Source organism: Pogona vitticeps, chromosome 1 (assembly GCF_051106095.1).
Source record: "Pogona vitticeps strain Pit_001003342236 chromosome 1, PviZW2.1, whole genome shotgun sequence".
In the NCBI taxonomy this organism is placed as follows: Eukaryota; Metazoa; Chordata; class Lepidosauria; order Squamata; family Agamidae; genus Pogona; species Pogona vitticeps.
In genome coordinates, this window is record NC_135783.1 from 102,435,313 (window position 1) to 102,451,914 (window position 16,602).

The following is a 16,602-nucleotide window of genomic DNA, read 5'->3' on the forward strand; positions in this document are numbered from 1 at the left end:
AGCTGCCTAGAGTGGTCGTTTCGACCAGATAGGCTGGGTATAAATAGAATCAATCAATCAATCAATCAATCAATCAATCAATCAATCAATCAATCAATCAATCAATCAAACAAACAAACAAACAAACAAACAAACAAATAAATAAATAAATAAATCTAACTATCTTAGTTTTCTGCAATGTTGGGAGAAGAACGAATGGCTGCTGTTGACTTTTCTGATGGCAGTGCTTGCATAATGCAAGCCTCATTTTCTGTGGTTGTACATGCGCTATAACAGTGAAAAATATAGCTCTAGGGGGAGCCCCCTCCACAATGGGGAAAGGGGAAGGGTACATTTTACAGAGCCTGAAGGTTAAAAGGGGTATGGCCCAGCCTGCGAGCTTTTTTGATATGAGGTTGAAAAATGAGGGTAAACTATGGATCATGCCTGAGGATATGCCTGGGACAAGAGCTTGTGGTGTCAGTATATTTGACATGTTGCACATTTATTATTTCCCTATAACGCATGGGTTCTTTGCAGGGGAAAGGGAGCAGCCAGGTCTACAGAAACAGAGCAGCCAGGTCTGTAGAAATGGTCTAAAGTAGCAGTGAGCAATTTGTGGCCCTCCAGATGTTACTGGATGATAACAGCATAGCCAATGGTGAGCAATTATGGGAGATACATTGTGACTAGGGATGGGCACAAATCGCTCATTTGACGGTTCATATTGTTTGTTTTGTCAGTTGATCCAACAGGTGGTCAGTGGTTCTGAGTCCTGCCTCCTCCAGCAGGCAGCATATGGAGGAAGTGGGGCAGGGAAGCTGGCATGCTGCCTCTGAGTGGATGCCTGCTAGAGAAGGCAGCGCTCAGAACCACAGAACAGCTGTTGGACCAATGGACAAAACAAACAATATGAACCATCAAATGAGTGGTTTATGCCCATATCTAATTGTGACAACATCTTGATGGTAAAATTCCTCTTCTTGTCCTATCTTGTGTTTGTTCCTTGTCTCATGAAGTTGCTGGTGATAACCATGTACATGAAATGTAACTCTTTAAAGACAAAGGAAAGTGAAAACAAGACAAAAGGTAAAGGTTCCCCTTGACAGTTTTTGTCCAGTTATGTTCGACTCTAGGGGGTGGTGCACATCCCCGTTTCCAAGCCATAGAGCCAGCGTTTATCCAAAGACAATCTTCCGTGGTCACATGGCCAGTGCGACTTAGACACGGAACGTCGTTACCTTCCCACCGAAGTGGTTCCTATTTATCTACTCGCATTTGCATGCTTTCTAACCTCTAGGTTGGTGGGAGCTGGGACAAGTGACGGGCGCTCACTCCGTCACGTGGATTCGATCTTACAGCTGAAAATCTACAGACCTTACAGCACAGAGGCTTCTGCGGTTTAACCCACAGCGCCACCACATCCCCTAAAAACAAGACATTGTTCTTTGCAGGTGCAGAGCTACACTATGTGGCCTATGGCACACTACATGGTCCCAGAGTACCCACAGAATAAGGGTCTGATAAACCACATGGGAGTTCTTTATACTCAGGAAACCCTGACAAGTGTCACAAACATTGGGACTGACTTGACAGCACATTTTTTATTATTATTATTATTATTATTATTATTATTATTATTATTATTATTATTATTATTATTATTATTATTATTATTATTATTATTATTATTATTATTATTATTATTATTATTATTGTTGTTGTTGTTGTTGTTGTTGTTGTTGTTGTTGTTGTTGTTCTTCTTCTTCTTCTTCTTCTTCTTCTTCTTCTTCTTCTTCTTCTTCTTCTTCTTCTTCTTCTTCTTCTTCTTCTTCTTCTTCTTCCACATTTCTTTCAACAACGGAGCCAAAGGAAATACATCTTTACAATCCAATAAACTTTTCCTTTTTCACTTTTTTTCTTTGTAGCAGTCATATTAGACCCACAGTATGGCACGCAGATAAATCTATGGGCATAAGTACACATACCTCTGTACTGGATTCAGGTCCAGTTTTTTTAATGGCATGTATTTTTGTGCTATTTTTATCGCATCCAGCCAATTCATACGGTAACCCCTGCTGTAAGAATTGCCCCCATCCACAGCCATATCCCTCCCCTGTGGCTTCAGCCTTTACGGTACTGACATTGCCTGAAAGTATATAAAAACCTCTTGGCCTCAAACCAGAGAAGACCTAAATGCTGGAAAGTAAGGATAAATTAAAGTGACAGGGTCTCAGCAGTGGAAATTAGTGGAACTCGTCTAATTGCATGTCTAGTCTGAATGATGGGATACTTAATTCTTACACATCCCAGACAATTGCTTTATACCAACATGAGCTCTGGGAAAAAGGCAGATTCTGTAGACATATGGAGGGGTAGATGGAGTGGAAAAATAAATCAGAGGTTCAAACCACAAAGGAAAAAAAAGTTTTATCTTCATTGTTATATATGTGTTATTGTTAATAGCACTAATAAAGCTCCTTCTGTCCTCTTTTAGCATGAAAACAGATCACCAAACTATTATGTTGAAGAAATATGGCTTGCACTGTATTTATCATTGCTTTAAAGCTGAAGCAGGGATGCTTTGGGTGAGAAGGTTATGTATTGCAGTAGTTAGTGGACAGATGCCTAAATATGAGGTCCCAAGGGATGAAGCTCCAAAGAGCAGCGTGTTCTGTTCCATGCTCATACAAGTACTTCAGAAAAAAGGCATCGGAACTAGCATGGCTTCTTATATCTATTTAACCTCTTGCCCCAAGAAGCAAAGAGCATCTGGTTAAGTGGAGAGTAAAAGTGCAGCTACTTTTCATTATCAAGGTTTACAGCCAGAATGTGCAGAAGCCATAGCTGCCAAGCCTGGGTTAAATGCCTGTTGCCTTCACTGCCTGAGGCCATCTAGCGTGTTTAGAAATGATTAAGTACTGCAGCCTAGAGAGGACCTGTCCTGAGCGTTCATCTCTGACTTTCAGCAGAAAGGAGAGGCTGGCAATGACAGAGGCAGATGGATGAGACTCATTAGTATGGTGAGGCAGCGAACCCGGCTGTCTTCACAGAGCTGTCTAGAAGAGAGAGAGAAAGAGAGAGTGTGTGTGTGTGTGTGTGTGTGCAAATTAAAATAGGAGCTGAGAAAGCCAATGAGCAAGTGTTTTAACTCTCTGGTACCTGGCATTCTCTGAAGCAGGCTATGTATTTGCCTGGGTGCCCTTTTCCTTCACTTACAAGGGAAAAGGTTTCTACAGTATCTATCTATCGATCGATCGATGTGTCGATCTATGCACACATTTTCTTATAGTCATTTTCTCATGGATGTGCCATCATACTTCCAAAGAAATGATCACACAGAAACTGGTGGCGGCAGTGGGACTGGTGTTGCAGTTGTGAAGAAAGCATCACGTTGAAGCAGAAAAGTAGTTTAATCAAGGGCTTACTGTTTGCACACCTGCCTAATGAGGAAGGTCTTTGCCTGATGACAGAAGGACAAGAGGAAGGGGGCTAACCTGGCTTCTTCGGGCAGTGCATTCCAAAGCCTGGGTGCAGCCACTGAGAAGGCCCTTTCTCATGTCCTCACCAAACAACCTTGGGAACATGTTGGTACTAAGAGAAGGGCCTCCCTGGAAGATCTTAAATCTGAATAGGTGCATTTGGGCTGATACGATGCTTCGAATAGCCTGGACCCAAGCTTTGTAGGTAATGACCAGCAGTTTGAACTGGGCCTTGAAACAGACTGACAGTAATTGAAGCTGTTGTAATAAGGGAGCTGCATGCTCCCTGTAACCAGCACAAATCAACAGTCTGGCTACAGCATTTTGAACCAACTGGAGTTTCAAAGGCAGCCCTATAACATGTTGCAGTTATCCAAATGGGGTGTAACTAAGGCATGTGTCATCATGGCCAGATCAGACATCTCAAGAAATAGGCACAAGTGATACATCAGCTTTAATTGTGCAAAAGTACTTCTGGCTACCACTGAAAACTGTACATACAAACTCAGGGTTGAGTCCAGGAGTATGACCAAGCTGTGGACCTGACTTTTTTGGGGGAGGGTAACCCCATCCAGTGCAGACTGAATCCCTATTCCCTGATATGTGTTTGACTGACCAGGTGCACCTCTGTCTTGTCTGGATTAAGTTTTAGCTTGTTAGACCTCATCCAGTCCAATTCTGACAATAGACACTGGTCTAGGCCCAGAACAGCTTCCTTGGAATCAGATGGGAAGAAGAGACAGAGTTGGGTATCATCAACATACTGATGGCAACGAACCCAAAAAACTCCAAACAACCTCTTCCAAATGTTTTGTGTAGATGTCAGACAACATTGGAGATGGGACTGAGCCTTGAGGAACAATACAAACCAATGGCCAGAGTGTTGACTATGGTTCCCCAAAGCACCACCTTCTGAGTTAGTCATCCAGGAAGGATTGAACCACTGTAAAACAGTACCTCCAGGACCAATCCCAGAAAGGTAGCCCAGAAGGATACCATGGTTGATGGTACTGAAAGCTGGTGAGAGGTCCAGCAGAACCAACATGGACACACACACACACACACACACACACACACACACACACACACACACAGAGAGAGAGAGAGAGAGAGAGAGAGAGAGAGAGAGAGAGAGAGAGAGAGAGAGAGATTCACCAAGACAACCAAATCTGTGTCTGTCCCTAATCTGCCCCGGGCACCCACAGTCTGTGGGACAGGGCACCTATTGAGAGTGATAGAATTTTGATAGACTATTGCAACATCTCTCCAACCCCCCAGCCCCCACAATCTGACCTGCTGCTGTACAGAGAATCCAAATGGACAAAGCGGAGAAAAACTAATTCCCACAGCTTTTTTAAAAAAAACAGGTTTCTGTAATGCAAGCCAAGTCAGCATGTTCAAATCCTGCATGTTAGCTGTCTTACCTTTCATGACCTGGCATTTAGCCACAGCACCTTCAGCCCAGGGAATCTGCCATCAGGGCGTTTGAGTTGGAAGACAGTGTTTTTAGGGCAACCAGCACTCCTCCCATGATATAATTGTAATGGCTACTCATACTCCTGTATCCTTACTTAGAGAGGAACCAATGCTTTTTGACATGTTCTACGAGTCCAGCAGTTCCATTGAGAAAGACAGTTCCGCCAGTTCCATAAACCTGTTGGCCCCAGGCTGTGATTACTGCTTCAGAGAGAAAAACATGTCAGAACAGATACTATGGGCTATAGCCTTGAAAAAAGTTATATGTGTTACACTATGTTTGAAATAGGAATGGGAGAATTATTGCTTGGGGTGGCATGTGCCCCATGGGCACAAATGTGGCCCCCATCACACTGGGAGTCCTCATCACCCTATTCCCAAACAACAAGCCCCAATTATGCAAAGTTGTACTGCAGGAAGTAGTTCTCTAGGTCTGGGAGGCAATCTTGCCATGTTTTGAGGGCTCTGCCTTCTATGGTTGCATTTTTTAAAAAAGGGTGCTAGAGGTTGTGATGAGGCCTTTTTAGTTTTTTTTTAAAAGCCTTTTAAACAGAAATAAATGTTTGGAATGGGCAGGGCGCAGGAGTGGTTTGAGCTATCCAAGGTCCATAGATGGACATGTGGGTCACTTGTGGTTTTAAATACCTTCAGAGCAACGGAAATAAAGATCCAGAGTGCTGAACATGATGCCGACACTGTCAAATTTATTCAGATTTGTGAGGACACGTTCCAAAAGAAGTTTACCATTCCCTTCTTATGGGGGTGCTCTAAGACTACACTGCCTGTCCAAGACTTCATAGGCTGGTTGTAATCCTGGGAGGCACAGTGGTGAACTGAATCCCAGACCACTGGACTCATAGTCAGAAACCTAACTCATTGAACTACTTAGGCAGTGTTGCTGAGTATATCTCCCCCAATTTTTGTTAAGAGATAGATTTGTTTTTCCAGAGTAAATTTTTAGCACAGTCATGTTAAAGAACTGGTTTTCTTTCATAATTTGTGTATGCTCAGTTGTACTGTAATCCTACACGTATCCACTCAAATGCACTGAATTCAGTGGGTCTTACTCTTAATTTAAGCATATATACTGATGTATTTTCTTTCTTTTTTCCCCTACTTGTGAAAAATACTGTGATAAGTCATTTAACTAAATGTAACATGTCAGAAAATGGTTCACACAAAGAAAATAATATTATGCAGTATAAACTCCCATTAACTAGTAATGTGGTTGACATTGATTGAAGGTGATTAAGTGTACTGCCCTCTTTCTCATTGAAGTTTGTTAAAATAAGTTCCTGTATGTAAGAGGAAAGTTGGTATCTTTTCATTTTCCAAATGGATTCTATGAATCTGATTTCTTTCTCACATTAACTTGAAGATTAGCAGATATATTAGGCAAACAGAGACAGGCAGATAAAGAGATAATAGTCAATGAGACAATTTCACCTTCCCTGCTGAAAAAAATGTTATTTACCTGAAGATGTAGGTTCATGATCAGTTGCATATATAAAATTACATTTGAGTATGGACCTATTGTGGTACGTGGTGGTGCTGCGGGTTAAACTGCAGAAGCCTCTGTGCTGCAAGGTCAGAAGACCAACAGTCGTAAGAGCGAATCCACGCGACGGAGTGAACTCCTGTCACTTGTCCCAGCTCCTGCCAACCTAACAGTTTGAAAGCATATAAATATGATTAGATAAATAGGTACCACCATGGCGGGAAGGTAACAGTGTTCTGTGTTTAGTTGCGCTGGCCATGTGACCACAGAAACTGTCTATGGACAAACGCTGGCTCTATGGCTTGGAGATGGGGATGAGCACCATGCCCTAGAGTCGGACACGACTGGACTAAATGTCACGGAGAACCTTTACCTTTACCTTATGGACCTATTGCCATTTCACTTTTTCCAAGGCCAGAAAGATAGTCTATTTTCTCACCTCTGTCCATGAACATTTTCAAAAACATTCCCTAATGGTTGCAAATGCTTTCAGATAAAAAACAACCAATTCCAAAGATGATACAGTAGACTGAAAGAAAAGGTAGAACAGTGTGGATCTGATGCAGTCCACTGACCACTATACATTTTCAGTATTATTTCTATGACTTAAAATTGGGCGCAGTCCTTCTAGATTACAGTGGTTCTCAACTGTGGGTACTTTGTGTCTTCCCTTCCATACCTTACCAAATAAAATGTCCTCCCAAACATAGCTCACCTCCTGCCTCAGCCCCTCTTCAGCAAAAGGGCTTAGAGCTTCTGCTTGCATGCATTTAAAGCCAAAACCCCGCCCCCTCAGACCATGCCATCAGGGAGAACAAAGGTCAGACTAGAAGAAAATAATTCACCAAATAAAATGTCCTCCAAACAGAACTCACCTCCTGCCTCAGCTCCTCTTCAGGAAAAGGGCTTAGAGCTTCTACTCCTTTTGTCTCTGTGGATTGAATCCAACCCAGTATTTAGCAGAGTTCCATATGTACTGAAGCAATAGGATAAGAGAAGCTATCCTTGTGAGTCCTCTTTCTCTCTCCAGTCCCATGTGCCTTCTGCAAAGCTGTTCTAGAGAGCTGGGGTTCCTTCTGGAGTAATGAAAGAGGTCACACAGAGAGATGCAAAAGAAATGCGGAGTCTGCAAAGATCCATTCTGTACTTTCTTTCTCTAGCAAGGAGTTTCCAGTGAATCTCAATGCCTTCTGTGGATGGAAAGAACCCATAAATTCATGGAAATGGTGATCTGGATCCAATCCTGGATCCCTGACTCATTTACAGCTCTTCTGCCCCTTCATTGGTCTGTACATTATATATAAAGTTCAATTATGATTGTATGTCTGTACCTGAACAACTGAGAATTGTGCAGCACCTGAAGAACTAACAAGAACTAGCAAGGATTGCAGTCCACTTCATTAGATGCAGGGGGGATATGGGGGAACAGACATGCCCAATGTACAAACAGGCAGAAGGGCAACCAATGAAACAATGTCTCTGCCTTACACTCCTTCCAGGTAAATTTCCCTCCAGCCAAAGCACTTTCTGATGAGGGTCTTATCATGGCATTGTCCTGTCTCATACACTGAATATGATGGAGGCTTTCCATGGCTTTCTGCTTGTAACCTTCCACTCTTTTGCCTCCACTTTTTGCATATGTTCTTTTATGAAGAATAAAGGAGAAAAAAAACCAGAGGAGAGCTGCACAGTGCCTTCTAGCTTACTTGACTCCTCCAAAACAGTAACCTCATGGCCAAAGCTTGGGTTGAAAGCCAACAGCAAGTGCAGGATCTGTAAGGGTCTGTAGTCAGGCGGGTTGACAGGTGGGAAAATAGGCAAAGGAACCAGAACTAGTCATCTAATTCAAATCTCTGCCACCAGGGAGCAAAGTCCTGCCTCTTTCTCCTTAATCAAGCTAACTAGAAGAAGAAGAAAAGGACAGAGTAATATTGAAACCTGGTTACAGGAGTAAAGGGAGTACAAAGAAGAATGCAAAGAGTTACTGTAAAGCCACGGACCTTCTTTCCTTCCCCACAGTAAGCAGCAACAGCAGATGATGGCACCTGAGGAGTTTTTCCTTGGGTGGAAGCACAGCAGTAATTGGCTGGTAAATTCTTGCCATGTTTCTATCCATGGAGAAGTCAGTGGTTGCTCCAGTGCTAACAGGTCAGAAGTACAGACCTCACTGGAGGGTGAATGGCCAACAGGGAAGCTGGTAGCAAGCAGACAAGACAGAATAGTGAGTGAGCAGGTGCCTCTAATTCACCTAAAACTGGAGCAAACTTTGATGATTAATAGGGCTATGCAAATTTACTTAAGAGTGGTTGGGGGCTTTTTGAACCACCCAGTAGTTAGTTGATCTGGAAATGTACAAATACCTCTGTTCCTCCCCATTTGGACACTTTTCTTTGAAACCAGTGTGTATTCCGAATTTCAGATATCTGCTTCCCAATTAGCAGAGCATGGGATCCAAATATGGTGATTTTGAACTGTTGATGCAAGGAAGCGAATATAATATAAAAGGCATTATGTGAATATGGTGGAATGAGAACTGTGACTAGAATGTAGTGACTGAGAGTACCGTTTATTCAAAATAAATAGACTTAATAGGAATAGAAGGATGGTATATAAAGCACATGTATACCTGCAGAGATCCATGAGTTGGAGCAGAGAATGCTGAAGTAGAATTCTTGGGTTAAAAATTAGAGAAACAAAATCATGACATCACTGTGTAGGTGTGCTACAGACCTCCTAGTCATTCTGAAGATTTGGATGATTTCCTCCTAGATCAGATTGCCAAACATTCAAAGAGAAGGCATATAGCATTAATGGGAGATGTCAACTACTCTAATATCTTTTGAAAGTCCAAATCAGCCAAAAATGTATGGTCCAATAAATTCTTTCTCCCTTTTGGATTTGCTATACTTAGAAAGGGAAAGCTAAGGGAAGGTCAATATATATATACTCTGGGCTTTAAGGTAAGTCCACATTGTTATAAATAATGAAAGAGAAGGGAGTATATGAAGAGCGGGAGTTCCTTAAAGATGAAATACAGTATTGAAGGAACAATCCCAAATAAATCCTATTAGAATGAAAATTGGGAGACACCTCAAGAAATTGGGATGGGTGTATAAGGAGATTTCAGATGAGGAACATATTTAAGACATGGAAAAAGAATCAATTTTGTTTTGGCCCAGTTGTCAATCTTTTAAGGTCATTTTGAATCCAGATCCTTTTTTCTTAAATAATAATTACCTCCAGTTCATCATCATCTGCTCTGCACCCTCATTCAAAACATTTGTAAAGAAGCTAAACAACACCTGGCCCAGGACAAGACCCTGTGGTACCACCTTGTCATTTCTCTCTAGGATTTTTTAAAAAAAAGTTAATGAGGCTATGTTTGAGAACTGACTCCAAAAAACTGCCACCACAACCACCATATTCTGCTCCTCCTCCTGCTCCTCTCCTTCTTTAAAGGGTCTGTCTGTTCAGTCATTGTGGGACATAATAGAAGTGTGACTCAAAAGTTAATAAAGAACACATGTTTACTAATTAGGTTTAATTCTCGTTGGTCCATTTTAATTGCCAAATATCAATCTATCTCATATATGAATATGCAAATACATGTCAGAATGCCACAAGTTTTCAGCCGTCTTTCCTCTGCCAGCTTTAATTACATCAAAAGTAGGTCCACCTTAGTTTGACAAGAGGGGTCCTACTCTTAATCAGGAAAACAAGTTTTGTCTCCTAACAGGTATCTTCTTTTGGCAGTTGGCGAGCACTAATTAACAGACACAACTATATTAATTGCATTTCTTCACGATGTACTTATCAGCTAGCCTATGTTGCCTGTTTCCTAATGCAAATAGTTCTTCCTTCTTTCCTGAATTCCTCTCACAAAAGTCTTTCTAATGCTAACTAGCAATCACCGCATATGAGATTTCTAAGATTTCTGTGGGGAATTCTGCATAATAGATAGGATTCTGTCTTTTGAGGTATATACGGCCATTTAGTATAATTATTCCTTAGAGCTGTACCTATCATATTATCAGCTACTGCTGAGGATAGAGAACACAAAACTTATTTGTTTAAGAACAAAGAGACATAATCATTTCCTTTAGGAATCACTAAACCCCTAAGTTAAATAAAGAGCCATGACCCAATGAGAAACGTGCATTTAAGGTAATTATGCTTTTTAATATCCTCTTTTTAAAAGCCCATTATATGTTTTATTTTTTATTGATTTTTTCCACATTTGAGAAGAAATATTAGCATTCTTGGAAATGGGAAAGTAAACAGGTATGGCTTGAAAGTTTACGTTTGCCCACGCTGCCCTCTCTGTGAGCTTTGCCCTGAGCTCTATTCTGGAGAGGCCACCCCTAGACCTGAAAGGGCAGTTCTTTCTCTGTATTCATTCATGCCTTGATCCCTCTAATAAGATTGCAAACAAGGATGCCGATTACTGTCAGTAGTGATGGTGTTTTCATGATGTAGACAATAGGCTGCTACCGGCCACATTGAGACCACCCACTTGCTTCAGATGGACTATCAACAACCATCATATTGTTATGAAATCTGGCCCAGAGAACCGATAAATACGGTATTTTATGGGAAGCAATCACATTTCAAAAGTTCTGTAATACTACAGAGACCTGTGGGAATTCCAAACGGGTCTTGTACATTTGATCTAGGTTTATAGATACATAAGAGGGGGGAAGCACTACAACACTAGTCTAAGAACTGTTTTTACACTCTGTGATTGTTTCTAGCCCAGTTCTAATCACACTGATTGGGAAGCAAGACGTTGCTCATTGATCGTAGTGCAACGTCATTTCCAACAGGGAGTTTGCAGCCTTAGAAATTAGCTATTGTGTAGAGTCAATTTTCACTGGTAGATGATGCCAGAACCACCAGTACAGATAATTGCAAAGCACAGTTTAGAAGTGGTTGTGGCCCATAACCTGTGCCTGCCTACATTGTTCTTTCATCATCACACAGCAGAAGGGCAGATGCACGAATATAAGCATGGGGACAGGATTTCCATGGGGCTCTGTTCAGAAACGGAGAAGATGATATCTACTCTTTATTTTAATGTAATGGCTGAAATCCAATAGTAACGTGCAACTAGAGTAGGCCCATTGGATCAATGGAAGTTATACAGGAGTGGATTCACCAAATCCCCACTTTTTTGATTGTGACTTATTACTGGATTTCAGCCAATATGGTTTGTATTTTGAATTTGAATCATAGAAAAACGGAGTTGGAAGAGGTCTGTAAATAAATAAATAAATAAATAAATAAATAAATAGATAGATAGATAGATAGATAGATAGATAGATAGACAGACAGACAGACAGACAGACAGACAGACAGACAGACTGACTGACTGACTGACTGACTGACTGACTGACTGACTGACTGACTGACTTACTTACTTACTTACTTACTTACTTACTTACTTACTTACTTACTTACTTACTTACTTACTTACTTACTTACTTACTTACTTACTTCCATATATCCCACATCATCTGGCAACCAGGCCACTCTGGGTGGCTAACAGCAATATAAGGAGAAGAAAAAAAACGTAAAAACACGATAAAAATAAGTTCATACATAGCAAATCAGAAAATAAAACAGATGGCAGTAAGGTGGTGAAAAAGGTGGTTGTTCCATAGGCAGGGGGCAACCACCGAGAAGGCCTAGTTTCTAGTTCTTTCCCTCCAGGCCTCCTTCAGGGTCAAGGCCCTCAACCGCCCTGCCTGTGAGGAATGGGTATTACAGACAGATCTGGCTGGGAGCAGGCATTCTGATAGGTACCTAGGTCCTAAACCGTATAGAGCTTTAAATATTATCATCAAATGCTTGAAGTCAATTCAGAAATGAACCGGTAGCCAATGAAGGGAGGCCAGAGTGGGGGAGATGTGCTGAAATTTCTTCACCCCAGTCATTAATCTGGCCACTGAATTCTGGACTAGTTGAAGTCTCCGCATCAGCCTCAAGGGTAGCCCCATGTAGAGAGCACTGCAGTAGACTATTCTTGAGATTACGAGAACATGAATCAGTGTCATGAATGCCCCCATGTCTAGATAGGGATGGAGCTGGGCAGTCCTCCAGAGATGGAAATGGGCTGCCTGGACCACAGACGCCACCTGGATTTCCATGGTGAGATCTGGGCCCAGGCAGATGCCCAAGCTGCGAACCTCAATCTTAGTGGGGAGAGTCACTTCCCCAAGGGAAAGGGAGTTTTCCAACCCACTGATGCCAGGGCTGCCCATGCGCAAAATTTCCATCTTGTCCAGATTTATCCTCAGTCCATTTGCCCTCATCCACTCCAGAATGGTCCCCAAGCAGCGTTCAAGGGACAGAACAGCATCCACTGCAGTAGGAGAAAAGGAGAGGTAGAGCTGGGTGTCATCAGCGTACTGATGGCACCAAGCTCCACAACTCCGGATGATCTCACCCAGCGGCCTCATATAGATAGCAATTGAGTGTAACCCTTGCTCAATGCAGGGATCCAAATCAAAGCATATATGGCAGATAGTTGTCTAATTTTCTTTTGGATACCTCCAGTGTTGGAGTCCTCATCAACTTGTGAGACAATGGTGTTATCTGGAAATTTGATAAATGTCCCCAGGCTATTTATTTTTCAGTCTCAAGCTGCAATCCTACCTCCTCCCTTTACACTGAGCTAAAGTAAGAACTGAGCACATCTGCCTTTTCTCTGTTATCTGTTACCATTTTCCCATCCCCACTTTTCCATCCCAACTAAGTATCATAGCTACTATTTCTTTTCTCTGTTGTTTGCTATTCACATACCTGAATAATGTTTTTGTGGCTTTTAGTGTCTCTTCCGAACCTCAGCTCACCCAGCTGTTGCCTTCCTAACACTGCCCCTACAATTCTTTGCTACTTGTCTGTACTCTTCCTTTGCGGCCTGACCTTCCTTCCTTTTCCTTTTTTGTTTTTAGGTCCTCCTTGAGCTTTTTGTGAAGTCACTTTTGTATTTTTTATTGTCTTCCACCTTTTCTTCTTCCACCAAGTCATTTCGATTGGTTAGAATCAAGTCAAGGACAGCTAATCCTCTAGTGTCTTTCTCCACTTCCTGTAATTAAAAAATCATCAGTGACACAATCCATGAATTTCTTGAAAAGTGCCATGTAAGGTAGAAATTAAACCGCAACAGATATCAGGATAATTGAAATGTGCCACTATTACTGCATTGTGTCTCTTTGGAATTCTTACAATTTGTTTTTCAAAGTTTTCATCCTCATTTTTCTGATTGGGCAATCAGTAGTAGACTCAAACTACCACATTTATTTTATTTTTTACCCCAATTATATTAAACCAGATGCTCTTGATGAGACAGCCAAGCTTACCCATCTGCATTTATGTGCAGTGATATATATTTTTGACATGTAGTGCAATTCCACCACCCTTTCGATTCTTTCTGTTCTTTTTGAACAATTCAGAATGTTCAATTGCCCTGTTCCACTCAGGGAAGTCATCCCACCAAGTTTCATTTATCCTTTCACTGCCCAGCTTGTTCAGGAGTAAGAAGTTTGGAGTTTTATTTCCCTGACAGAAAAAAGAGCTGAGGTTTGTCAGCTGCAAAGAGGAGATGGAAAGAACCTGACACTTCTGTTTCATTATCTCCTCTGCTTCCCGTTGGTATTCATTAAAGTGTCAGCATTTTGAAGGCGTTCTAGTACAAATACACAAAATACATCATAATTTCATTTATCATTTACATGAGGAATCCTGCCATGGTCTAGTTAGAGAACAAGCATATGTGGGAAATTCATGCGGTGAAACTTGGGATACCATCAGAGTTAATACTGCGTTTACTAATTTCAATTTGCTAACACATATTTAGCCAGTGACCATTTTCTATAGTCTAATTCTGGGATTGTGCAGCCTCCTCAAGGCTACACAGGCTGGTTCTTCTCTTGGGAGGCACACAGGGAATTGAATGTTCACCCTCTGGTTCCACTCATGGAGCTATGCAGCCAGTTTCTTGATGGCTACAATCCAACAGCAGCAGCAACAACAAAATCAAGCCTGGAAGACTCTAACAGTCTGATCTGTGACTGATTTCCTTCCCTTGCTGCTCCCAGCTTCAGACTTGGCTGGGCAGGGGCTTTCCTGAGGCTTCCCTGACCACACATCAATGCTACATCAGGTTCAGCCATGTTTTGTTTCATCTTACAATGTAATGTAGAGGCTCCAATTACTCCTTAGCAACATATTATTATGAGTCAAACTCATAGAAATTGGGTTACGTCTTCTGTAATGTGAAAGGTAGCATAATTATATTTTATGTAATGCAAGGCCAATGTAATCCAACAAAATGCTGCCAAGGCCATTCTTACACTTTCTCAGTGCCAGTGTGTCTTTAGAACTACTTACATAAAATCATCACATTAATGTTAATATTTCTATGAAGAGGACAGACTTGCAAAAGCATTCAAGTGTCCCTATATAGAATAAAATAGATAACAGAAAAATATCCTGTATCCATTTCCCTCCTTGATTAATGCTAGTTGGCTCAGGTTACTAATGACTAGAGTTATAAATACCTCACAGGAGGATGGCAGCTACATTATATTTTCTCTCCATCAGTTTCATTGATAAACAATTTGCTTCTGAGCTCAATCAAGTTGATGATTTTGACCTTTAAAGCCTGAAAAGGTTTGGGACTAGAGTCTCTCAGGAGCTGTATCCACAACCATCATTCCACTTTGAAGGCTGTCCTTTGAATGCTACTTCTGTCTGAGATGGGGTGGTAGTGAGGGCCTTTTCAGCTGTGGCACCCAGCATTCCTGTTTGACCACTTCTCCACTTACTTGTAAGATTTTACATGCATTCAAGCAAACACGAATCCAGTGAAAATCTCCTCATCTATCACAGGAAGGCTGAGGTCTTAAAGAGTTTGGAAGATGTGCACAGCATGGTCCCTTTTCCTTGTGGTGCTGATTCTATATAACAGCTGAATACAGCTAAGGAAGAGAGAATCCATCCTATTTGGTACTTCAAACTACTTGGCACCTGTAAACCATATTCACATGGATTGTAGCATCTTGCATGGTAATGGAAACATCTAATTTGTATTACTGGGCTTGCTGTTGAGTGGTTCCAAATTGTATTGGAAGGATGCATTCAAAGAAGTCTAATCAAAATGTAAGCTGAAGCTCTCAGGATTCCACTTACTGTCAGTGATGAAGTTAGATACTGTATCTACATGTAGAAGCTGCATGAGATTGTTTAAAACTTTCAATACCATCAATAATTATGCCTAGCTATAATTCATTATTATATTTCATTATTAGTACCGTTGCATTAGGTTGATTTGTTTAAGGGAAGCACATTCAGATTTGGAAATAATTCTTAATATTTGGAGTCCCACTTGCTCCTGTTGATTAGAAAGCAAAAGGCTAGGTTTCTGCTTGCTAGAGGAAGAAGTGAAAATGAAATCTACTTCTCAGGTATCTTGGAGTATTTCTTGAGAAATGAAACTTGAAGACACTCTGACAGCAAGGGTAATGGGGACAGAGAATTCAGTGTCTCCTGATTGTGGTGGCCATGAATCTCCCAACGGAGGGAAGCTGGGTGAGAACAAAACCTATACATGATGTCTGTCTGCACCAATGAAATCTTGAAGCAGGTGCAGACACCAGAATTTTTTCATACTGATGATGATTTTTTTCCTTATAATATTCAAGTGGATGGAATTGGACAAATTGCAAGTGACTCTAGACAAGATGGAGATGACACCGAGTCAGAAGTGGGATGCTTTCTTTGTCATTTGCCATCATATCATTTCCAGCTTATGGTTATACTTTGAATGTCCTTCAAAAGGGCCATGGTCAAGTTTTACAAACTCAAGACTGTGGCTTTCCTTATTGATTCAATCTGCTTCAGGTTCAGTCAGCTTTTCCTACTGCCTTCAACTTTTTCCTAGCATTATTGTCTTTTCCAGCAAGTCTTGTCTTCTCATGGTGTGCCCAAAGTGGGACAGACTCAGTTTCATAGTTTTTGCTTCTACAGAGAGTTCAGGCTTGATTGGATGTTGGACCCACATGTTCATCCTTTTGATGCTTGAAGGTATTGGCAAAGTTCTCCTCTCTCTCTCTCTCTCTCTCTCTCTCTCTCTCTCTGTCTGTCTGTCTGTCTGTCTATCTGGCT

At 41.4% G+C, this 16,602-nt stretch overlaps 1 long non-coding RNA gene across 1 annotated transcript; it reads right to left on the reverse strand.

Moving 5' to 3' along the window:
* Positions 1-1,597: 1,597 nt before the first annotated feature.
* On the reverse strand, positions 1,598-11,324 carry LOC144584330 (uncharacterized). The gene is made up of 2 exons (XR_013538513.1): positions 7,311-11,324; positions 1,598-6,601 (listed from the first exon to the last, which is right to left on the reverse strand). It is a non-coding gene; the product is annotated as an uncharacterized LOC144584330 (long non-coding RNA).
* Between the last annotated feature and the right edge of the window lie 5,278 nt (positions 11,325-16,602).